The sequence below is a fragment of the Pseudophryne corroboree genome, chromosome 7 (genome assembly GCF_028390025.1).
Source record: "Pseudophryne corroboree isolate aPseCor3 chromosome 7, aPseCor3.hap2, whole genome shotgun sequence".
In the NCBI taxonomy this organism is placed as follows: domain Eukaryota; kingdom Metazoa; phylum Chordata; class Amphibia; order Anura; family Myobatrachidae; genus Pseudophryne; species Pseudophryne corroboree.
In genome coordinates, this window is record NC_086450.1 from 119,728,826 (window position 1) to 119,755,273 (window position 26,448).

Consider the following 26,448-nt stretch of genomic DNA (forward strand, 5'->3'; position numbering starts at 1 on the left):
TATGACTGACTATGACGGTATAAAGAATGAAAAAAAAACCACGGTTAGGTGGTATATATTATAATACAATTATGGATGGACGGACTGCCTGCCGACTGCCGACACAGAGGTAGCCACAGCCGTGAACTACCGCACTGTACACTGGTTGATAAAGAGATAGTAGTATACTCGTAACAACTAGTATGACACTATGACGGTATAAAGAATGAAAAAAAACCCACGGTTAGGTGGTATATATTATAATACAATTATGGATGGACGGACTGCCTGCCGACTGCCGACACAGAGGTAGCCACAGCCGTGAACTACCGCACTGTACACTGGTTGATAAAGAGATAGTAGTATACTCGTAACAACTAGTATGACACTATGACGGTATAAAGAATGAAAAAAAAACCACGGTTAGGTGGTATATATTATAATAATACAATTATGGATGGACGGACTGCCTGCCGACTGCCGACACAGAGGTAGCCACAGCCGTGAACTACCGCACTGTACACTGGTTGATAAAGAGATAGTAGTATACTCGTAACAACTAGTATGACTATGACGACGGTATAAAGAAAGAAAAAAAAATACCACGGTTAGGTGGTATATAATTATACAATTATGGATGGACGGACTGCCTGCCGAGTGCCGACTGCCGACACAGAGGTAGCCACAGCCGTGAACTACCGCACTGTACTGTGTCTGCTGCTAATATAGACTGGTTGATAAAGAGATAGTATACAACAATATACTACTATACTGGTGGTCAGGCACTGGTCACCACTAGTCACACTGGCAGTGGCACTCCTGCAGCAAAAGTGTGCACTGTTTAATTTTAAATTACGGTAATATAATATTATGTACTCCTGGCTCCTGCTATAACAACCTGCAGTGCTCCCCAGTCTCCCCCACAATTATTATAAGCTTTTATACATTGATGTGCAGCACACTGGGCTGAGCTGAGTGCACACAGACTGAGTCACACTGTGTAACTGCTGTGTATCGTTTTTTTCAGGCAGAGAACGGATATAGCAGAGAACGGATATATTAAATAAAAGTTAACTTAACAACAACTGCACTGGTCACTGTGGTAAACTCTGTCTGCACAATCTCTCTCTCTCTCTCTCTCTTCTAATCTATTCTAATGGAGAGGACGCCAGCCACGTCCTCTCCCTATCAATCTCAATGCACGTGTGAAAATGGCGGCGACGCGCGGCTCCTTATATAGAATCCGAGTCTCGCGAGAATCCGACAGCGTCATGATGACGTTCGGGCGCGCTCGGGTTAACCGAGCAAGGCGGGAAGATCCGAGTCGCTCGGACCCGTGAAAAAAAAAGTGAAGTTCGTGCGGGTTCGGATTCAAAGAAACCGAACCCGCTCATCTCTAGAAACCGCACTGGTATAGTAGGTGTATATGTATAATGATAATTATCTGTATTGACTGATAATTAAATTTAAGGTTCAAATCCTCATTTTGGGAAGCAGATACATAAGGTAACGCACTCCTTATTTTTATGTATCAGAAAGCTGCCCATCAGTGGTGCTCCCCCGAGTCAGTTATTCTCAATGTAAACATAGAAAAAAAGGAAAAAAGAAGACTCTTGTTGGGAAGCACTCAAATACAGATAATGTTATATGACTAGATGTCAAAATAGCTAACTAAAATGCAATACTTTAATAATTCTCATTAAAATTAATTATTGAGGAGTTCAATGAGCGCCAGTATTTGCTAAATAGTGACATTGCGAAAATATAGAAAGCAATATATAACTTGCAAGGTGCAAATACCTAATATAGGCCGAAATGGGTATATCTGTGATTTTGTTGACAATCGCACTCCAACTGTAGGATAACCTGTGATCAAAAAGTTGCTCACTCAGTGTGTGTATATATATGACCATCATTTAAAAACTGCTGTATATCCCAAATGGGAATTGACGACCTTTTCATGACTGTCGACCATTCATACCGGAACTATAGTAACCTGTGCCGAGCGTGGTGCACTAATTGGGGTTGTTGTCATTGTTAAAAACAAATTAGCCCTACTGAATACACACAACCGGCAGTCGGCAACAATAGACATAATGAATGACTCAACATCATCATCAGTATATGGATTTTGGGGGTTATTCAGGTTTGTCAGCAAACCAACAAAAGAAAGCAATTGGGCAAAACCAAGTGCAGTGCAGGGGTGTAGATGTAACATGCACAGAGAGATTTAGATTTGAGTGGGTTCTATTGTTTCTGTGCATGGTAAATACTGGCTGATTTATTTCTACACTGCAGTTTAGATTTCAGTTTGAACACAACCCCACCCACATCTACTGTAAATCTCTCTGCACATGTTACATCTGCCCCACCTGCAGTGCACATGGTTTTGCCCAATTGCTAACTTTTTTGGTTTGCTAACAAACCTAAATAAGGGCCTTTGGGGGTAATTCCAAGTTGATCGCAGCAGGAAATTTTTTAGCAGTTGGGCAAAACCATGTGCACTGCAGGGGGGGGGGGGCGATATAACATTTGCAGAGAGAGTTAGATTTGGGTGGGTTATTTTGTTTCTGTGCAGGGTAAATACTGGCTGCTTTATTTTTACACTGCAATTTAGATTGCAGATTGAACTCACCACACCCAAATCTATCTCTCTCTGCACATGTTATATCTGTCCCCACCTGCAGTGCACATGGTTTAGCCCAACTGCTAACAAAGTTCCTGCTGCGATCAACTCAGAATTACCCCCTTTGTCTTTAGATTGTGTACTGATACCTGACATTTCTTAGCATAAACAGGTTTCACATCTAAGCTTAATGTACTTGTACAGGGGGTGTAGTATGGTATGCCGGCGGCCGGGCTCCCGGCGACCAGCATACCGGCGCCGGGAGCCCGACTGCCGGCATACCGACAGTGTGACGAGTGCAAAGGAGCCCCTGCGGGCACGGTGGAGCGCTATGCGCGCCACGCTATTTTATTCTCCCTCCAGAGGGGTCGTGGACCCCCACGAGGGAGAATATATGTCGGTATGCCGGGTGTCGGGATTCCGGCGCCGGTATACTGTGCGCCGGGATCCCAACATTCGGCATACTGAAGACCACCCTGTACAGGTACTGTATTGTGAATTAGTGCTCCTTACACTGTCAAACTCAATGTAGCATTCTACATCTCCCCCACTTCAGTATCACTCATTATTATTCATTACCACTGAGCTCACTGTATGCGTGTGCCGGTTTACGGTCATTAGGTCGACCGTCATTGCTTGGATGACATGGTCTATACTGTAGGTCGACATGGAAAAAGGATGACATAATCTGTTCACAATTTATTTCATTATTTCAACTTTTTCATACTTTACGATCCACGTGGACTACAACTCATACTTGCCTACCCTCCCGGAATGGGCGGGAGGCTCCCGAAATTCGGGTGACCCTCCCGGCCCCCCGGAAGAGCAGGCAAGTCTCCCGATTTCAGGGGCCACCCCCTGCCCGGCCGCCCACTTAGCGTCATCATAGCCACGCCCCCTGCTGTATAATGCCGGTAATAGCGGCATTACACAGCGGGGGCGTGGCTTACATGAGGCGTCCAGCAGCCACGCCCCTGTTCCGCCTCTGACCCACCCCCGTTACGCCTCTGACCCGCCCCCTCACTACGTCACCACACTGCCCGCCTGCCCTGCTGAGCCGACCAGCTGCTCTCTCCCGGGGAGAGCAGCCCAAAAGTCGGTAAGTATGCTACAACTGTGACTGGTAACCTGTGGCGAGCGCAGCGGTAGCGGAGCCAGGCACTTTGCCCGAAGCATGGCGAGGGGACACGGTGCACTAATTGGGGTTCCCGGTCACTCTGCGAAAAAAACGATACCCAAAAATGTCAATAGTACCATGTTGACCTTTTTTCATGACCTAGCACATGTCCACCTATAGACCATGTCCACCTATCAACACTGTCGACCAATAGTGGTCGACATAATGACTGTCAACCTTAGTGTGATGCACCCAATGACCGCTACCCCGTGTACCTAAGCACCTCCTCAGCCATTATTTACTGCTACAGCATTCAGTATGTGCAGTAATGTACTGTATCTAAGTGCACTGTACATTCCTTTTTGTACCCAGGGCATCAGCAGATAAGGTGGCGAAGGGCCCAGCAGCAGATAATGTGGCGAAGGGCCCGGCACCACTCTTTCACTGCCATACCGGGGACCAGCGCCACAAGCAGTAAGTCCTGTACTCTCTTTATTGTGTACTCTTGTCTTTCTACCAGTGGTTCCCAAACGTTTTTGAGTTACGGCAGCCTAGAGTATCAGAATTTTTTTCACGGCACCCCTAGTCCAAAAGTTTCTTATTGAGAAATTTAGAAAAAAAGAAATAAACAAAAGTAAAATGTGCTTATTCAGTACTGTATGTCATCCTTAGGTTCAATTACTGTATGTGGTGAGGGACAGGATTCACTTCTGATTGTCCAAATACTGTACTGTAATTTATGATTGGAAGACCCCAGCACTGATTTTGCCTATTACAGTGACCATAAATATTTGAATTGGTTCTTGATCCCCCCTGCAAGCGTCTATTTTTATTTTTGAGATTTACCAGTGTCTGTGAAACTGATCATAGATGTGCTAAATTTAGCAATTCTACGATCTGATCTGAATTAGGCCCCAGGTGCGATTTGCACCTTGTGAAATGTACACTAAACCATGAGGGGGTGAATGCTTTTGTTTGATTACTGCTGGGGACAATGGTAATGCTGTGGCCAATGTGTTTAATACAGGCACCCCTGGACCAATTCCTCCGCCGCCGGCATTTGCGCACCCGCCTCGTCCTGGTAAGACATTTTTGTTAAGTTAAGGCTCATTTCACCACTGTTTCTAACCTTATTCCCCACCCTGTGCCTCTTATCCTACACCTCCCGCTGTGCCTCAGCTTCCCCTTGTCTTTCAGCCTTTCTCTGCTCCTGTGGCTGAGCCTCCCCATGTCTCTGCTGTGCAACATCATGACGTCATGTAAACTGTGCTTTATAGGGTTCCTTGGGGGCCTGGTATAGTACAGTATTTACAGTAATTTATCTTTTTTCCCATAAAACAGGTACCGGCCAAGTTCCAGGACCAGGGCGCTATGGCCCGGACAACCTGACTAGGGGTACAGTCATAATAATGTTATTTTACATGCATACTGTTCATAAACTTTGATAAAGTGCTGTACAGTATACTGTACAGTACTCAACCTGTCTTACTGTTCTAATACTGTACATTGTTTTTTATTTTCACAGTCCAACTCCGGCGATTGGTCCTTATACTGAGGACAGTGGTCCGACAAATGTTTTTGTATATTTTACGTTGTTTATAAAAAAAAATATTTTTTTGTTTTTTTCCTTCCAGTTTTTTTATTAAAGTTTTTATATAATTTACAGTTATTTTGTGTTATTATAATTTGTGTTAGTTTCCACCTTAGTACACTAAGGGGGGTATTCAATGCCGGACAAGGGGGCCAGAAGGTTCTGAAAATGGGACTTTTCACACATTTTATAGGAGAAGTTGCTTTCTCGTATTCAACGGGGTCCCGCGTTGCTTGCCCCCCACCCTCCCGGCAAAACAAAAATGGCATGGTTCAGTGAGATACTGAACCAGTGAGCAGGGCCGGCTCCAGGCATGTTCCAATAGAGCGGCCGCGCAGGGCGCCACCCTTAATGGGCGCCGCACGCTGGCACCGCCATATTGGAGCCTGGAGCCTGGTCCTGTGTCAGTGTGCAGCTCCAGCTCCGTCCCCGGCCCGCCTCCGTGTCCCACTCCCAGCCAGCAGTCAGTGGCTGACTCTGTTCTGGGGGCGGGACTATGCAAAACTACTCAGTGCGCATAGCGCGCACTGAGTTTGGTCCGTTTAGTGCACCCAGCCGCCCACCCGCCGGAGACTGAGGGGAAGGAGAGCGCAGTGCTGCGCTCTCCTCCCCGTCCTCACAGCAGAAGCAGCAGCCGCCGCCGCCTCCTCCCGCCCAAGAGCCCAAGAGGACCATCGGAAGCAGCACCGCGGTGAGCAGCACTTTTTTTTGGGGGGGGGATACTGTGTGGGGACATGTGTTTCTGGGACTGGAGCCATATCTTGCACTGTGGGGCAGGTGTATCTGGCACTGGGGGGCATATCTGGCACTGTGGGGCATGTGTATCTGGCACTGGGGGCATATCTGGCACTGTGGGGCATGTGTATCTGGCACTGGGGGCATATCTGGCACTGTCGGGCATGTGTATCTGGCACTGGGGGCATATCTGGCACTGTGGGGCATGTGTATCTGGCACTGGGGGCATATCTGGCACTGGGGGGCATATCTGGCACTGTGGGGCATGTGTATCTGGCACTGGGGGGCATATCTGGCACTGGGGGGCATATCTGGCACTGGGGGCATGTGTATCTGGCACTGGGGGGCATATCTGGCACTGGGGGGCATATCTGGCACTGTGGGGCATGTGTATCTGGCACTGGGGGCATATCTGGCACTGGGGGGCATATCTGGCACTGGGGGGCATGTGTATCTGGCACTGGGGGCATATCTGGCACTGTGGGGCATGTGTATCTGGCACTGGGGGCATATCTGGTACTGTGGGGCATGTGTATCTGGCACTGGGGGCATATCTGGCACTGGGGGGCATATCTGGCACTGTGGGGCATGTGTATCTGGCACTGGGGGGCATATCTGGCACTGGGGGGCATATCTGGCACTGGGGGGCATGTGTATCTGGCACTGGGGGGCATATCTGGCACTGGGTGGCATATCTGGCACTGTGGGGCATGTGTATCTGGCACTGGGGGCATATCTGGCACTGGGGGGCATATCTGGCACTGTGGGGCATGTGTATCTGGCACTGGGGGCATATCTGGCACCGTGGGGCATGTGTATCTGACACTGTGGGGCAGGTATATCTGGCACTGGGGGCATATCTGGCACTGTGGGGCATGTGTATCTGGCACTGTGGGGCATGTGTATCTGGCACTGGGGGCATATCTGGCACAGTGGGGCATGTGTATCTGGCACTGGGGGCATATCTGACACTGTGGGGCATGTATATCTGGCACGTGGGGCATGTGTATCTGGCACTGGGGGCATATCTGGCACGTGGGGCATGTGTATCTGGCACTGGGGGCATATCTGACACTGTGGGGCATGTGTATCTGGCACTGGGGGCATATCTGGCACTGTGGGGCAGGTGTATCTGGCACTGTGGGGCATTTATCTGGCACTGTGGGGGCATTTTATCTGGCACTGTGGGCATTTATCTGGCACTGTGGGGGCATTTATCTGGCACTGTGGGTCATTTATGTAGCACTGTGGGGTCATATCTGGCACTGTGGGGGCATTTATGTAGCACTGTGGGGTCATATCTGGCACTGTGGGGTCATTTATCTGGCACTGTGGGGGCATTTATCTAGCACTGTGGGGGCTTTTCTGTATCTGGCACTGTGGGGGCATTTACCTGGCACTGTGGGGGGAATTTATCTGGCACTGTGGGGGCATTTATCTGGCACTGTGGGGGGAATTTACCTGGCACTGTGGGGACATTTATTTGGCACTGTGGGGGCATTTATCTGGCACTGTGGGGGCATTTATGTAGCACTGTGGGGTCATATCTGGCACTGTGGGGGCATTTATCTAGCACTGTGGGGGCTTTTCTGTATCTACATATCTGGCACTGTGTGGCCATTTATGTATCTGGCATTGCTGGGGGGCATGTTATGTGTTGCTGGCACTGCTGGGGGGCATGTCATGTGTAGCTGGCACGGCTGGGGAGCATATCATGTAGTGTGTGGCTAGGCAATGTGTCTAACGTGCTCTGCCTGGCGCAAAGTGTCTAACGTGCTCTGCCTGGCGCAAAGTGTCTAACGTGCTCTGCCTGGCGCAAAGTGTCTAGGAGGTTCTACCTGGTGCAGTGTGTATTAACTGCACTACTGTGTGGTGTAATGCGAATTGCCACTATTATGTGGCCACGCACCTTCCCCACGAAGCAACGCCCCTAAATTTTTGCTGCGCGCCTACGGCGCGCACTGTCCATGCTTTATCATGTAGGTAGGTGAGCAACAAGCATTACAGTATGTACATCATTTTGCCCTCCTAACTTAAAAATGTGCCCTCTCTGCCCTAAAAAGTGAACACTATCGTGTAGCTGGCACTGCTGGGGGGCATATTGTGTGTAGCTGGCACTGCTGGGGGGCATATCATGTCTATCTGGCACTGCACATTGTGTATCTGGCACTATACTGGAGACATTGTGTGTAGGGAACACTACTGTGGCTGTTATGTGTAAGGCTGCTAATTGTGTGCGTAGAGGGGGTGTGAAAACATATTTATTTATAGTCTAATAATATGACGTTATGAGGCCACGCCCACTTCCCAATAGGCCACGCCCACTTTTCCTGGAGAGCGCGCCTTCGGCGCGCGCATGGGGGGGGGGGGGGGCGCTTTTACATGTTTTCGCTCAGGGTGCTAGTAGGCCTGGAGCCGGCCCTGCCAGTGAGATACTGTGAGTCGCCTCGCTGGGGACTCACAGTCATTTTGCCTGCCGTTCTCGACTGTTTGCTGTCACCTATTGTTTTAGGCAAGAGCAAACAAGTGGACAGTCCCTCCGGCAGCTGCTGTACCCCCCGCATTAAATAGCGGCTGTGCTTCTGCTCCCAGGTGAGTGCCTGCTGTGTACTTTCTGTGCCATGTGCCTGCTGCTGGTGATCAGGCAGCTGCTGGCTGAGAGGAGGGGGCTGTCTGCTGCACATTGCCATAAAAGTAAACTATACACAAGTCCCATCTTTACCTGCGCTGGGGATCTAGTTTAATGTCTAGTTTAATGAAAGTCACAAGGAATTTAACTTCCTCTTACGTCCTAGCGGATGCTGGGGTTCACATTACTACCATGGGGTATAGACGGGTCCACCAGGAGCCATTGGCACTTTAAGAGTTTAAGAGTGTGGGCAGGCTGCTCCCTCTATGCCCCTCCTACCAGACTCAGTTTAGGAAATGTGCCCGGAGGAGCGGGTCACAGCTAGGGGAGCTCTCCTGAGCTTTCTTAGAAAAAGTTTACCAGGGTACCAGGGGGTTGTAGAAGGGAGGGGAGGCTGTAATTAGACTGTGTGTCCTATTAAGGAGCACAAGTCTGTGCTGATAAAAGCGCTGGTGTGGGTTGGCTCCAATCTCTGTCTCTCTCTTGCCATTCTTGGGGGGGAAACTCTGTCTTATCCATCCTGTGTGTGTGTGTGCTGTGTTTGCAGGTCACCTGTAGCCTCCAGGATTAATGGAGGATTTGGATACGATGGATAGGGATGACGTTGCATTGTACACTGCTCAAAAAAATAAAGGGAACACTTAAACAACACAATGTAACTCCAAGTCAATCACACTTCTGTGAAATCAAACTGTCCACTTAGGAAGCAACACTGATTGACAATCAATTTCACATGCTGTTGTGCAAATGGAATAGACAACAGGTGGAAATTATAGGCAATTAGCAAGACACCCCCAATAAAGGAGTTGTTCTGCAGGTGGTGACCACAGACCACTTCTCAGCTCCTATGTTTTCTGGCTGATGTTTTGGTCACTTTTGAAAGCTGGCGGTGCTTTCACTCTAGTGGTAGCATGAGACGGAGTCTACAACCCACACAAGTGGCTCAGGTAGTGCAGCTCATCCAGGATGGCACATCAATGCGAGCAGTGGCAAGAAGGTTTGCTGTGTCTGTCAGCATAGTGTCCAGAGCATGGAGGCGCTACCAGGAGACATGGAGGAGGCCGTAGGAGGGCAACAACCCAGCAGCAGGACCGCTACCTCCACCTTTGTGCAAGGAGGAACAGGAGGAGCACTGCCAGAGCCCTGCAAAATGACCTCCAGCAAGCCACAAATGTGCACGTGTCTACTCAAACGATCAGAAACAGACTCCATGAGGGTGGTATGAGGGCCCGACGTCCACAGGTGGGGGTTGTGCTTACAGACCAACACCGTGCAGGACGTTTGGCATTTGCCAGAGAACACCAAGATTGGCAAATTCGCCACTGGCACCCTGTGCTCTACACAGATGAAAGCAGGTTCTCAATGAGCACATGTGACAGACGTGACAGAGTCTGGAGACGCCAAGGAGAACGTTCTGCTGCCTGCAACATCCTCCAGCATGACCGGTTTGGCAGTGGGTCAGTAATGGTGTGGGGTGGCATTTCTTTGGGGGGCCGGACAGCCCTCCATGTGCTCGCCAGAGGTAGCCTGACTGCCATTAGGTACCGAGATGAGATCCTCAGACCCCTTGTGAGACCATATGCTGGTGCGGTTGGCCCTGGGTTCCTCCTAATGCAAGACAATGCTAGACCTCATGTGGCTGGAGTGTGTCAGCAGTTCCTGCAAGACGAAGGCATTGATGCTATGGACTGGCCCACCCGTTCCCCAGACCTGAATCCAATTGAGCACATCTGGGACATCATGTCTCGCTCCATCCACCAACGCCACGTTGCACCACAGACTGTCCAGGAGTTGGCAGATGCTTTAGTCCAGGTCTGGGAGGAGATGCCTCAGGAGACCATCTGCCACCTCATCAGGAGCATGCCCAGGCGTTGTAGGGAGGTCATACAGGCACGTGCAGGCCACACACACGACTGAGCCTCATTTTGACTTGTTTTAAGGACATTACACCAAAGTTGGATCAGCCTGTAGTGTGTTTTTCCACTTTAATTTTGAGTGTGACTCCAAAACCAGACCTCCATGGGTTAATAAATTTGATTTCCATTGATAATTTTTGTGTGATTTTGTTGTCAGTACATTCAACTACTGTATGTAAAGAACAAAGTATTTAATAAGAATATTTCATTCATTCAGATCTAGGATGTGTTATTTTAGTGTTCCCTTTATTTTTTTGAGCAGTGTATTTACGCAAGATTCTGCAGGTTTTATGGTAGAATCCATGAAAGACCTGGGTTCCATGGCTACGGGAATTTCTTCCATGTCTGTTTCATCTCGTCGGGGACTGTGGCTCCGCCAGTGGTCGGCCGACGCGGAATCCAGAAGAAGTGTGGAGTCGCTACCATATACAGGTCAGGCTCTCTTTGGGGAAGCTCTAGATGCGTGGATATCTACCGCTACAGCGGGTAAGTCTCCATATCTTCCCACAGCTGCACCTGCTCCGAAGAAATCCTTCTCCTCAGCTGCGCAGCAGTCCTTTCGGACGAACAAGAATTTGGTACCTACCGGTAAATCCTTTTCTCGTAGTCCGTAGAGGATGCTGGGCGCCCGCCCAGCGCTTTGTTTTCCTGCTGTTAATTGGCTCAGTACCACTTCGTTTAGTTGACTACTACATTGTTACTGGGTAAGTAATGTTTCAGCCGTTGCTGAATAGTTCAAGCTAGTTGTCTTGACGTGCCTTGTATGCGTGAGCTGGTATGAATCTCATCACTATCTGTGTTAAGTCCTTCTCTCGAAGTATGTTGTCTCCTCGGGCACAGTTTCTAGACTGAGTCTGGTAGGAGGGGCATAGAGGGAGGAGCCAGCCCACACTCTTAAACTCTTAAAGTGCCAATGGCTCCTGGTGGTAGTACCCCATGGTACTAATGTGGACCCCAGCATCCGCTACGGACTACGAGAAAAGGATTTACCGGTAGTTACCAAAATCCTATGTTTTCACCAGTCCACTGTATTTTCAACTTTCTCATTTCATTCAAGTCTCAGAACTCAGTATCCCAAAACATGTACTGTATGTACAAAAAGTTTTTACAATAAATATATTTTGTTTGAATTCATATCATTTTTTGGATGTCATTAATCCTAGAAAACAATGTATTGGTGAATTAAATATTGTATTATTATCACCCAAGATTGCATGCCAGAATGCAATCACATTGGCTGAATGTACTGTATCACCTGGGACAGGCAGGGTCATATCTAACAGTATACCTCTTATTAGGCTCAATCATACTGTATATACCCAAAATACAGTTGAAGGGATAAGCAAATATATTGGGCTCATTTATCAATGAGTGATACATTTCTCTGTGAGCGATACATTGCACCAGCCAATCAGCTCCTAACTGTCATGCTACAGACTGTTTTTGAAAAATGACAGTTATGAACTGATTTGCTGGTGCAATTTATCACTCACAGAGAAATGTATCACAAGGAGGGCTTTCTGTTTGCTAACAAATGTCATTTATAACATACAGTATTGTATGGCTGTCCCTCCCCCCCAGTCAAACACCATTTCTGCAGACACTACATTTCTAAACAATAGAGAAGAGTTAATCCACTTTATTCTGAATACACATTCACTGCTGCTAATTAAACAGTAGTATCTGTTAGAAACAGGTTTTGACTGGGGGGGCAGGGATAGCCATATTGTAAATTACATTTCTTAAAGCAACCAAAAAGGTTACTGCAGTGCATATGGAGTTTGTTCATGAATGAATGCACCACTTCGGATACAGCATACTGTACAGTATGTCATACAGTATCTCACAGTATACTCGTTATTAGGCTCACTCAGATACTGTATGTTTCGGAACGCCTTTATTTCTCTAACGTCCTAGAAGATGTTGCTGGCAACAGTCTCCCTGCTTCGTGGGACTTAAGGGGGGTACTCACGGAGCGATCGCTGCTTAAAATCTAAGCAATCTGACTAGATTGCTTAGATTTTAGGCATGATCGCTCCGTGTGTACCCCCCACAGTGATAGTGATGCGCAGCCCCGCGCATCGCTATCGCTGGTGCTAGATTGGCCTGCATGCAGGCCAATCTAGCAGGTTGCTGGGTGAACTGAGCGGCACCCCCGTCTCCCCTCGCACGCAAAGCGCACATCGCGCTGTGCTGAGCGGTGGGAGAGATGTGTGCTGAGCGGTTCGCTCAGCACACATCTCTCCCACATTGGCCTGTGAATACGGGGAGGAAGTAGGAACCAACTTCTCATTAAGTTCCATGGCTCTGCTTCCGCTGACAGGACACCATTAGCTCCTGAGGGTACTGAACATAGGCCAAGCCTGGCTAGCGCTCACTCCTGCAGCACTGCCGCCACCCACTAACAGAGCCAGAAGTCAGAAGGCTGGTGAGTATATTACCGGAGTCCTGCAGAGAGGGGATCCTCCGGTCATCCTGCTTCTGCATGTGACATGTTGTGAACATACAGTACAGTACTGTACAAATAATAATTATTTTATCTTCTTCCCACCATGCACTGAACTACTGTACATTTAGCAAAATTCATGCAAGAGAGAGGAATAAATTTGCAACGCACACCGCCAAATACAAATTATTATTATTATACTAAACAAAAACAAAACAAAATAAATTAATTTTAAAAATTATCCAAAATTCGATCAAATAATCTATTTGCTATCGACAGCAACTGGCGGATTCTCTGGAGTAGCACTGTAAAAAAAAAAAATGGACAGTATTAGAGCAGTAATACAGGTTGAGTTTTTGAACAGTATGCATGTAAAATTACATTATTATTATTATTATTATTATTACTGTACAGTACTGTATGTACTGAACTGTGTACACTAATGTTGGGTAAATACTAATAACAATGGATGGCACATCCAGCTGATACAGTAGGTACTGTAAGTGCACACACAGTTGTAGTACTGTAGTAATTATCAGGCCAATGATTCCAGCATGATGTCGCAACTGGGCATCCATTTGCATGTGTCCACCCAGTTGTGTGGTCAGTCACTGGCATGGCTGGACTGCCCATCTGGCATTTCTAGCACATGCCAGAAGGGTCGATGGGCAGGTGGGCCGATCCAGTCCCTAAGAGGCACAGGGTGCGGAATAAGGTTTAGAAATAGTGGTGAAATGAGCCTCAACTTAACAAAAATGTCTTACCGGGACGAGCAGGGTCCGCCGGTCCCGGTGAATGGGTCAGCGAACTGGTTGGGGAGGATGAGCCCGATGTCACCACGGAAAATGATGGAGCAGGCGATGCTGTGAAAAAAAGTGCACTGTCAGTTTAATAATGTATACTGCACATGTGGTGTTTTATTTAAATGACAGTAAAGAAGGTACAGTACAGTTTAGAACTCTGAGGTCTAGGTTTAGTGTTCTACCGTAGATCTCACGGGGCCCTAAACAAAATGAGACCTACAGGGCCCTAAGCAGATTCTTTGGTTAACTTGTTATACTGTAAATCCCCCACTGTGTACTGTAGTGTAGAGACAGTATTCTTAAAAGTTGGACACAGTACAGTCAGTAATGTATAGTACAGTAGTTCTTACATGGTAGTGCAGGAGTGTCGGGCCACTCCTCAGATTCCTCCTCTGGTAGTATGGGGGAATGCACTGTGGATAAAGAAATGATAGTAATACAGTACAGCATACAGAAATACTATACAATATCATACGGCAGCACATGTCAACACCAATAAAGTACAGTAAGAAGATTATTGATGCTGGAGACCAAAATTATGTTTACTGTCATGTAATAATCAGTGGCGTAACTACTGGTCGACATGGGCACATGGTCGACACATGAAAATGGTCGACACATGAAAGGTCGACGTGTGAAAATGTCGACATGAGTTTTTCACATTTTTTTTCTTTTGTGGAACTTTTCCATACTTTATAATCCACGTGGACTACGATTGGGAACGGTAATCTGTGCCGAGCGCAGCGGTAGTGGAGCGAGGCACCTTGGCCGAAGCATGGCGAGCGAAGCGAGCCATGCGAGGGGACGCGGTGCACTAATTGGGGTTCCCCGTCACTTTACGCAAAAAACGACACCCAAAAAAGTTAAAAAAACTCATGTCGACCTTTTCAGGTGTCGACCTTTCATGTGTCAACCATTTTCATGTGTCAACCATGTGTCCATGTCGACCATGTCAATGTCGACCAATAGTGGTCGACCTAATGACTGTCGACTATAACATGGTCGACCATTCATACCGGAACCACGGTAATGTAGCTATCCTACTCTACTTTGGACACCATGCGAAGAAAGGTACAGTACTGTACAGTATCCATACAGAAAGACAGGGGAAGACCAGCAGCGAGATTGCTTGACAACTACAGTATTACTGTATGTTGTACAGTATGTACAGTACTACGTATACTATCACACTATCAACACTGAGCCACTTGAGGGAAGATAAAAAATTCCTTAGGGCAGCAATCCATGGGGTCGTCATACTGTAAATCATCATTAACAACAGAACATGTTGTACATTACAGTGCAGTACTTACAGCCTGGGGGAGGCCTGGTGTACAGTAGGAAGAGAGGAAAGGCTGTATTGTCGGTGCACAAAATGGAGGAGTGACCTGATACTAGAGATGAGCGCCTGAAATTTTTCGGGTTTTGTGTTTTGGTTTTGGGTTCGGTTCCGCGGCCGTGTTTTGGGTTCGAACGCGTTTTGGCAAAACCTCACCGAATTTTTTTTGTCGGATTCGGGTGTGTTTTGGATTCGGGTGTTTTTTTCAAAAAACACTAAAAAACAGCTTAAATCATAGAATTTGGGGGTCATTTTGATCCCAAAGTATTATTAACCTCAAAAACCATAATTTACACTCATTTTCAGTCTATTCTGAATACCTCACACCTCACAATATTATTTTTAGTCCTAAAATTTGCACCGAGGTCGCTGTGTGAGTAAGATAAGCGACCCTAGTGGCCGACACAAACACCGGGCCCATCTAGGAGTGGCACTGCAGTGTCACGCAGGATGTCCCTTCCAAAAAACCCTCCCCAAACAGCACATGACGCAAAGAAAAAAAGAGGCGCAATGAGGTAGCTGTGTGAGTAAGATTAGCGACCCTAGTGGCCGACACAAACACCGGGCCCATCTAGGAGTGGCACTGCAGTGTCACGCAGGATGGCCCTTCCAAAAAACCCTCCCCAAACAGCACATGACGCAAAGAAAAAAAGAGGCGCAATGAGGTAGCTGTGTGAGTAAGATTAGCGACCCTAGTGGCCGACACAAACACCGGGCCCATCTAGGAGTGGCACTGCAGTGTCACGCAGGATGTCCCTTCCAAAAAACCCTCCCCAAACAGCACATGACGCAAAGAAAAAAAGAGGCGCAATGAGGTAGCTGACTGTGTGAGTAAGATTAGCGACCCTAGTGGCCGACACAAACACCGGGCCCATCTAGGAGTGGCACTGCAGTGTCACGCAGGATGTCCCTTCCAAAAAACCCTCCCCAATCAGCACATGATGCAAAGAAAAAGAAAAGAAAAAAGAGGTGCAAGATGGAATTGTCCTTGGGCCCTCCCACCCACCCTTATGTTGTATAAACAAAACAGGACATGCACACTTTAACCAACCCATCATTTCAGTGACAGGGTCTGCCACACGACTGTGACTGATATGACGGGTTGGTTTGGACCCCCCCCAAAAAAGAAGCAATTAATCTCTCCTTGCACAAACTGGCTCTACAGAGGCAAGATGTCCACCTCATCTTCACCCTCCGATATATCACCGTGTACATCCCCCTCCTCACAGATTATCAATTCGTCCCCACTGGAATCCACCATCTCAGCTCCCTGTGTACTTTGTGGAGGCAATTGCTGCTGGTCAATGTCTCCGTGGAGGAATTGATTATAATTCATTTTAATGAACATCATCTTCTCCACATTTTCTGGATGTAACCTCGTACGCAGATTGCTGACAAGGTGAGCGGCGGCACTAAACACTCTTTCGGAGTACACACTTGTGGGAGGGCAACTTAGGTAGAATAAAGCCAGTTTGTGTAAGGGCCTCCAAATTGCCTCTTTTTCCTGCCAGTATAAGTACGGACTGTATGACGTGCCTACTTGGATGCGGTCACTCATATAATCCTCCACCATTCTATCAATGTTGAGAGAATCATATGCAGTGACAGTAGACGACATGTCCGTAATCGTTGTCAGGTCCTTCAGTCCGGACCAGATGTCAGCATCAGCAGTCGCTCCAGACTGCCCTGCATCACCGCCAGCGGGTGGGCTCGGAATTCTGAGCCTTTTCCTCGCACCCCCAGTTGCGGGAGAATGTGAAGGAGGAGATGTTGACAGGTCGCGTTCCGCTTGACTTGACAATTTTGTCACCAGCAGGTCTTTCAACCCCAGCAGACTTGTGTCTGCCGGAAAGAGAGATCCAAGGTAGGCTTTAAATCTAGGATCGAGCACGGTGGCCAAAATGTAGTGCTCTGATTTCAACAGATTGACCACCCGTGAATCCTTGTTAAGCGAATTAAGGGCTGCATCCACAAGTCCCACATGCCTAGCGGAATCGCTCCGTGTTAGCTCCTCCTTCAATGTCTCCAGCTTCTTCTGCAAAAGCCTGATGAGGGGAATGACCTGACTCAGGCTGGCAGTGTCTGAACTGACTTCACGTGTGGCAAGTTCAAAGGGCATCAGAACCTTGCACAACGTTGAAATCATTCTCCACTGCACTTGAGACAGGTGCATTCCACCTCCTATATCGTGCTCAATTGTATAGGCTTGAATGGCCTTTTGCTGCTCCTCCAACCTCTGAAGCATATAGAGGGTTGAATTCCACCTCGTTACCACTTCTTGCTTCAGATGATGGCAGGGCAGGTTCAGTAGTTTTTGGTGGTGCTCCAGTCTTCTGTACGTGGTGCCTGTACGCCGAAAGTGTCCCGCAATTTTTCTGGCCACCGACAGCATCTCTTGCACGCCCCTGTCGTTTTTTAAAAAATTCTGCACCACCAAATTCAAGGTATGTGCAAAACATGGGACGTGCTGGAATTTGCCCATATTTAATGCACACACAATATTGCTGGCGTTGTCCGATGCCACAAATCCACAGGAGAGTCCAATTGGGGTAAGCCATTCCGCGATGATCTTCCTCAGTTGCCGTAAGAGGTTTTCAGCTGTGTGCGTATTCTGGAAAGCGGTGATACAAAGCGTAGCCTGCCTAGGAAAGAGTTGGCGTTTGCGAGATGCTGCTACTGGTGCCGCCGCTGCTGTTCTTGCGGCGGGAGTCCATACATCTACCCAGTGGGCTGTCACAGTCATATAGTCCTGACCCTGCCCTGCTCCACTTGTCCACATGTCCGTGGTTAAGTGGACATTGGGTACAGCTGCATTTTTTAGGACACTGGTGACTCTTTTTCTGAGGTCTGTGTACATTTTCGGTATCGCCTGCCTAGAGAAATGGAACCTAGATGGTATTTGGTACCGGGGACACAGTACCTCCAACAAGTCTCTAGTTGGCTCTGCAGTAATGATGGATACCGGAACCACGTTTCTCACCACCCAGGATGCCAAGGCCTCAGTTATCCGCTTTGCAGTAGGATGACTGCTGTGATATTTCATCTTCCTCGCAAAGGACTGTTGAACAGTCAATTGCTTACTGGAAGTAGTACAAGTGGGCTTACGACTTCCCCTCTGGGATGACCATCGACTCCCAGCGGCAACAACAGCAGCGCCAGCAGCAGTAGGCGTTACACGCAAGGATGCATCGGAGGAATCCCAGGCAGGAGAGGACTCGTCAGAATTGCCAGTGACATGGCCTGCAGGACTATTGGCATTCCTGGGGAAGGAGGAAATTGACACTGAGGGAGTTGGTGGGGTGGTTTGCGTGAGCTTGGTTACAAGAGGAAGGGATTTACTGGTCAGTGGACTGCTTCTGCTGTCACCCAAAGTTTTTGAACTTGTCACTGACTTATTATGAATGCGCTGCAGGTGACGTATAAGGGAGGATGTTCCGAGGTGGTTAACGTCCTTACCCCTACTTATTACAGCTTGACAAAGGGAACACACGGCTTGACACCTGTTGTCCGCATTTCTGGTGAAATACCTCCACACCGAAGAGCTGATTTTTTTGGTATTTTCACCTGGCATGTCAACGGCCATATTCCTCCCACGGACAACAGGTGTCTCCCCGGGTGCCTGACTTAAACAAACCACCTCACCATCAGAATCCTCCTGGTCAATTTCCTCCCCAGCGCCAGCAACACCCATATCCTCCTCATCCTGGTGTACTTCAACACTGACATCTTCAATCTGACTATCAGGAACTGGACTGCGGGTGCTCCTTCCAGCACTTGCAGGGGGCGTGCAAATGGTGGAAGGCGCATGCTCTTCACGTCCAGTGTTGGGAAGGTCAGGCATCGCAACCGACACAATTGGACTCTCCTTGTGGATTTGGGATTTCGAAGAATGCACAGTTCTTTGCTGTGCTGCTTTTGCCAGCTTGAGTCTTTTCATTTTTCTAGCGAGAGGCTGAGTGCTTCCATCCTCATGTGAAGCTGAACCACTAGCCATGAACATAGGCCAGGGCCTCAGCCGTTCCTTGCCACTCCGTGTGGTAAATGGCATATTGGCAAGTTTACGCTTCTCCTCCGACAATTTTATTTTAGGTTTTGGAGTCCTTTTTTTTCTGATATTTGGTGTTTTGGATTTGACATGCTCTGTACTATGACATTGGGCATCGGCCTTGGCAGACGACGTTGCTGGCATTTCATCGTCTCGGCCATGACTAGTGGCAGCAGCTTCAGCACGAGGTGGAAGTGGATCTTGATCTTTCCCTAATTTTGGAACCTCAACATTTTTGTTCTCCATATTTTAATAGGCACAACTAAAAGGCACCTCAGGTAAACAATGGAGATGGATACTAGTATACAATTATGGACTGCCTGCCGACTGCAGACACAGAGGTAGCCACAGCCGTGAACTACCGTACTGTACTGTGTCTGCAGCTAATATAGACTGGTTGATAAAGAGAAGATGTCTATGTAACTATGTATGTATAAAGAAGAATGAAAAAAAACCACGGTTAGGTGGTATACAATTATGGACGGACTTCCTGCCGAGTGCAGACACAGAGGTAGCCACAGCCGTGAACTACCGTACTGTACTGTGTCTGCAGCTAATATAGACTGGTTGATAAAGAGAAGATGTCTATGTAACTATGTATGTATAAAGAAGAATGAAAAAAATCCACGGTTAGGTGGTATTACAATTATGGACGGACTGCCTGCCGAGTGCAGAGACACAGAGGTAGCCACAGCCGTGAACTACCGTACTGTGTCTGCTGCGACTGGATGATAAATGATATAAAAAATATATATATATCACTACTGCAGCCGGACAGGTATATATTATATATTATATAATGACGGACCTGCTGGACACTGTCTGTCAGCAGAATGAGTTTTATTTTTATAGAATAAAAAAAAAAAATCACACAAGTGAAGTCACACGACGAGTGTTTAACTTTTTCAGGCAATCACAATATAAGTATACTACTAACTATACTGGTGGTCAGTGTGGTCAGGTCACTGGTCAGTCACACTGGCAGTGGCACTCCTGCAGCAAAAGTGTGCACTGTTTAATTTTAATATAATATGTACTCCTGGCTCCTGCTATAACCTATAACTGGCACTGCAGTAGTGCTCCCCAGTCTCCCCCACAATTATAAGCTGTGTGAGCTGAGCAGTCAGACAGATATATAATATATATAGATGATGCAGCACACTGGCCTGAGCCTGAGCAGTGCACACAGATATGGTATGTGACTGACTGAGTCACTGTGTGTATCGCTTTTTTCAGGCAGAGAACGGATATATTAAATAAACTGCACTGTGTGTCTGGTGGTCACTCACTATATAATATATTATAAAGTAAACTGCACTGTCCTCACTAGTAAACTCTAGAGATGAGCGGGTTCGGTTTCTCTGAATCCGAACCCGCCAGAACTTCATGTTTTTTTTCACGGGTCCGAGCGACTCGGATCTTCCCGCCTTGCTCGGTTAACCCGAGCGCGCCCGAACGTCATCATGACGCTGTCGGATTCTCGCGAGGCTCGGATTCTATCGCGAGACTCGGATTCTATATAAGGAGCCGCGCGTCGCCGCCATTTTCACACGTGCATTGAGATTGATAGGGAGAGGACGTGGCTGGCGTCCTCTCCGTTTAGAATAGATTAGAGAGACACTTGATTTACTAATTTTGGGGAGCATTAGGAGTACTCAGTACAGTGCAGAGTTTTGCTGATAGTGACCACCAGTTTTATTTATAATCCGTTCTCTGCCTGAAAAAAGCGATACACAGCACACAGTGACTCAGTCACATACCATATCTGTGTGCACTGCTCAGGCTCAGGCCAGTGTGCTGCATCATCTATTATCTATATATAATATTATATATATCCGTCTGACTGCTCAGCTCACACAGCTTATAATTGTGGGGGAGACTGGGGAGCACTACTGCAGTGCCAGTTATAGGTTATAGCAGGAGCCAGGAGTACATAATATATTATATAGTGAGTGACCACCAGACACACAGTGCAGTTTATTTAATATATCCGTTCTCTGCCTGAAAAAAGCGATACACACAGTGACTCAGTCAGTCACATACCATATCTGTGTGCACTGCTCAGGCTCAGGCCAGTGTGCTGCATCATCTATATATATTATATATCTGTCTGACTGCTCAGCTCACACAGCTTATAATTGTGGGGGAGACTGGGGAGCACTACTGCAGTGCCAGTTATAGGTTATAGCAGGAGCCAGGAGTACATAATATTATATTAAAATTAAACAGTGCACACTTTTGCTGCAGGAGTGCCACTGCCAGTGTGACTAGTGACCAGTGACCTGACCACCAGTATATATAATATTAGTAGTATACTATCTCTTTATCAACCAGTCTATATTAGCAGCAGACACAGTACAGTGCGGTAGTTCACGGCTGTGGCTACCTCTGTGTCGGCACTCGGCAGCACGTCCATAATTGTATATACCACATAACCGTGGTTTTATTTCTCTTTCTTTATACATACATACTAGTTACGAGTATACTATCTCTTTATCAACCAGTCTATATTAGCAGCAGACACAGTACAGTGCGGTAGTTCACGGCTGTGGCTACCTCTGTGTCGGCACTCGGCAGCCCGTCCATAATTGTATATACCACCTAACCGTGGTTTTTTTTTCTTTCTTTATACATACATACTAGTTACGAGTATACTATCTCTTTATCAACCAGTCTATATATTAGCAGCAGACACAGTACAGTGCGGTAGTTCACGGCTGTGGCTACCTCTGTGTCGGCACTCGGCAGCCCGTCCATAATTGTATATACCACCTAACCGTGGTTTTTTTTTCTTTCTTTATACATACTAGTTACGAGTATACTATCTCTTTATCAACCAGTCTATATATTAGCAGCAGACACAGTACAGTGCGGTAGTTCACGGCTGTGGCTACCTCTGTGTCGGCACTCGGCAGCCCGTCCATAATTGTATATACCACCTAACCGTGGTTTTTTTTTCTTTTATACATACATACTAGTTACGAGTATACTATCTCTTTATCAACCAGTCTATATATTAGCAGCAGACACAGTACAGTGCGGTAGTTCACGGCTGTGGCTACCTCTGTGTCGGCACTCGGCAGCCCGTCCATAATTGTATATACCACCTAACCGTGGTTTTTTTTTCTTTCTTTATACATACATACTAGTTACGAGTATACTATCTCTTTATCAACCAGTCTATATATTAGCAGCAGACACAGTACAGTGCGGTAGTTCACGGCTGTGGCTACCTCTGTGTCGGCACTCGGCAGCCCGTCCATAATTGTATATACCACCTAACCGTGGTTTTTTTTTCTTTCTTTATACATACATACTAGTTACGAGTATACTATCTCTTTATCAACCAGTCTATATATTAGCAGCAGACACAGTACAGTGCGGTAGTTCACGGCTGTGGCTACCTCTGTGTCGGCACTCGGCAGCCCGTCCATAATTGTATATACCACCTAACCGTGGTTTTTTTTTCTTTCTTTATACATACATACTAGTTACGAGTATACTATCTCTTTATCAACCAGTCTATATATTAGCAGCAGACACAGTACAGTGCGGTAGTTCACGGCTGTGGCTACCTCTGTGTCGGCACTCGGCAGCCCGTCCATAATTGTATATACCACCTAACCGTGGTTTTTTTTTCTCTCTTTATACATACATACTAGTTACGAGTATACTATCTCTTTATCAACCAGTCTATATATTAGCAGCAGACACAGTACAGTGCGGTAGTTCACGGCTGTGGCTACCTCTGTGTCGGCACTCGGCAGCCCGTCCATAATTGTATATACCACCTAACCGTGGTTTTTTTTTCTTTCTTTATACATACATACTAGTTACGAGTATACTATCTCTTTATCAACCAGTCTATATATTAGCAGCAGACACAGTACAGTGCGGTAGTTCACGGCTGTGGCTACCTCTGTGTCGGCACTCGGCAGCCCGTCCATAATTGTATACTAGTATCCAATCCATCCATCTCCATTGTTTACCTGAGGTGCCTTTTAGTTGTGCCTATTAAAATATGGAGAACAAAAATGTTGAGGTTCCAAAATTAGGGAAAGATCAAGATCCACTTCCACCTCGTGCTGAAGCTGCTGCCACTAGTCATGGCCGAGACGATGAAATGCCAGCAACGTCGTCTGCCAAGGCCGATGCCCAATGTCATAGTACAGAGCATGTCAAATCCAAAACACCAAATATCAGAAAAAAAAGGACTCCAAAACCTAAAATAAAATTGTCGGAGGAGAAGCGTAAACTTGCCAATATGCCATTTACCACACGGAGTGGCAAGGAACGGCTGAGGCCCTGGCCTATGTTCATGGCTAGTGGTTCAGCTTCACATGAGGATGGAAGCACTCAGCCTCTCGCTAGAAAAATGAAAAGACTCAAGCTGGCAAAAGCACCGCAAAGAACTGTGCGTTCTTTGAAATCCCAAATCCACAAGGAGAGTCCAATTGTGTCGGTTGCGATGCCTGACCTTCCCAACACTGGACGTGAAGAGCATGCGCCTTCCACCATTTGCACGCCCCCTGCAAGTGCTGGAAGGAGCACCCGCAGTCCAGTTCCTGATAGTCAGATTGAAGATGTCAGTGTTGAAGTACACCAGGATGAGGAGGATATGGGTGTTGCTGGCGCTGGGGAGGAAATTGACCAGGAGGATTCTGATGGTGAGGTGGTTTGTTTAAGTCAGGCACCCGGGGAGACACCTGTTGTCCGTGGGAGGAATATGGCCGTTGACATGCCAGGTGAAAATACCAAAAAAATCAGCTCTTCGGTGTGGAGGTATTTCACCAGAAATGCGGACAACAGGTGTCAAGCCGTGTGTTCCCTTTGTCAAGCTGTAATAAGTAGGGGTAAGGACGTTAACCACCTCGGAACATCCTCCCTTATACGTCACCTGCAGCGCATTCATAATAAGTCAGTGACAAGTTCAAAAACTTTGGGTGACAGCGGAAGCAGTCCACTGACCAGTAAATCCCTTCCTCTTGTAACCAAGCTCACGCAAACCACCCCACCAACTCCCTCAGTGTCAATTTCCTCCTTCCCCAGGAATGCCAATAGTCCTGCAGGCCATGTCACTGGCAATTCTGACGAGTCCTCTCCTGCCTGGGATTCCTCCGATGCATCCTTGCGTGTAACGCCTACTGCTGCTGGCGCTGCTGTTGTTGCCGCTGGGAGTCGATGGTCATCCCAGAGGGGAAGTCGTAAGCCCACTTGTACTACTTCCAGTAAGCAATTGACTGTTCAACAGTCCTTTGCGAGGAAGATGAAATATCACAGCAGTCATCCTACTGCAAAGCGGATAACTGAGTCCTTGACAACTATGTTGGTGTTAGACGTGCGTCCGGTATCCGCCGTTAGTTCACAGGGAACTAGACAATTTATTGATGCAGTGTGCCCCCGTTACCAAATACCATCTAGGTTCCACTTCTCTAGGCAGGCGATACCGAGAATGTACACGGACGTCAGAAAAAGACTCACCAGTGTCCTAAAAAATGCAGTTGTACCCAATGTCCACTTAACCACGGACATGTGGACAAGTGGAGCAGGGCAGGGTCAGGACTATATGACTGTGACAGCCCACTGGGTAGATGTATGGACTCCCGCCGCAAGAACAGCAGCGGCGGCACCAGTAGCAGCATCTCGCAAACGCCAACTCTTTCCTAGGCAGGCTACGCTTTGTATCACCGCTTTCCAGAATACGCACACAGCTGAAAACCTCTTACGGCAACTGAGGAAGATCATCGCGGAATGGCTTACCCCAATTGGACTCTCCTGTGGATTTGTGGCATCGGACAACGCCAGCAATATTGTGTGTGCATTAAATATGGGCAAATTCCAGCACGTCCCATGTTTTGCACATACCTTGAATTTGGTGGTGCAGAATTTTTTAAAAAACGACAGGGGCGTGCAAGAGATGCTGTCGGTGGCCAGAAAAATTGCGGGACACTTTCGGCGTACAGGCACCACGTACAGAAGACTGGAGCACCACCAAAAACTACTGAACCTGCCCTGCCATCATCTGAAGCAAGAAGTGGTAACGAGGTGGAATTCAACCCTCTATATGCTTCAGAGGTTGGAGGAGCAGCAAAAGGCCATTCAAGCCTATACAATTGAGCACGATATAGTAGGTGGAATGCACCTGTCTCAAGTGCAGTGGAGAATGATTTCAACGTTGTGCAAGGTTCTGATGCCCTTTGAACTTGCCACACGTGAAGTCAGTTCAGACACTGCCAGCCTGAGTCAGGTCATTCCCCTCATCAGGCTTTTGCAGAAGAAGCTGGAGGCATTGAAGAAGGAGCTAAAAGGGAGCGATTCCGCTAGGCATGTGGGACTTGTGGATGCAGCCCTTAATTCGCTTAACAAGGATTCACGGGTGGTCAATCTGTTGAAATCAGAGCACTACATTTTGGCCACCGTGCTCGATCCTAGATTTAAAGCCTACCTTGGATCTCTCTTTCCGGCAGACACAGGTCTGCTGGGGTTGAAAGACCTGCTGGTGACAAAATTGTCAAGTCAAGCGGAACGCGACCTGTCAACATCTCCTCCTTCACATTCTCCCGCAACTGGGGGTGCGAGGAAAAGGCTCAGAATTCCGAGCCCACCCGCTGGCGGTGATGCAGGGCAGTCTGGAGCGACTGCTGATGCCGACATCTGGTCCGGACTGAAGGACCTGACAACGATTACGGACATGTCGTCTACTGTCACTGCATATGATTCTCTCAACATTGATAGAATGGTGGAGGATTATATGAGTGACCGCATCCAAGTAGGCACGTCACACAGTCCGTACTTATACTGGCAGGAAAAAGAGGCAATTTGGAGGCCCTTGCACAAACTGGCTTTATTCTACCTAAGTTGCCCTCCCACAAGTGTGTACTCCGAAAGAGTGTTTAGTGCCGCCGCTCACCTTGTCAGCAATCGGCGTACGAGGTTACATCCAGAAAATGTGGAGAAGATGATGTTCATTAAAATGAATTATAATCAATTCCTCCGCGGAGACATTGACCAGCAGCAATTGCCTCCACAAAGTACACAGGGAGCTGAGATGGTGGATTCCAGTGGGGACGAATTGATAATCTGTGAGGAGGGGGATGTACACGGTGATATATCGGAGGGTGAAGATGAGGTGGACATCTTGCCTCTGTAGAGCCAGTTTGTGCAAGGAGAGATTAATTGCTTCTTTTTTGGGGGGGGTCCAAACCAACCCGTCATATCAGTC

General features: G+C 47.5%; 2 long non-coding RNA genes across 3 annotated transcripts in view; one reads left to right on the forward strand and one right to left on the reverse strand.

Annotated features, from left to right (window-relative positions):
* Positions 1-5,391, forward strand: part of LOC134943439 (uncharacterized) — a 96,556-nt gene extending 91,165 nt beyond the window's left edge. Inside the window, exons 2-5 of the long non-coding RNA XR_010181533.1 lie at positions 4,095-4,196; positions 4,750-4,803; positions 5,064-5,117; positions 5,248-5,391. This is a non-coding gene — a long non-coding RNA (uncharacterized LOC134943439). The remainder of the gene's footprint in view (positions 1-4,094; positions 4,197-4,749; positions 4,804-5,063; positions 5,118-5,247) is intronic.
* Positions 5,392-13,269: 7,878 nt separating this feature from the next.
* The window catches only part of LOC134943441 (uncharacterized), a 62,030-nt gene continuing 48,851 nt past the window's right edge, over positions 13,270-26,448 (reverse strand). For both annotated transcript variants that reach the window (XR_010181534.1, XR_010181535.1), the window contains 3 exons: positions 14,193-14,255; positions 13,804-13,902; positions 13,270-13,344 (listed from right to left, as the gene is read on the reverse strand). This is a non-coding gene — a long non-coding RNA (uncharacterized LOC134943441). The remainder of the gene's footprint in view (positions 13,345-13,803; positions 13,903-14,192; positions 14,256-26,448) is intronic.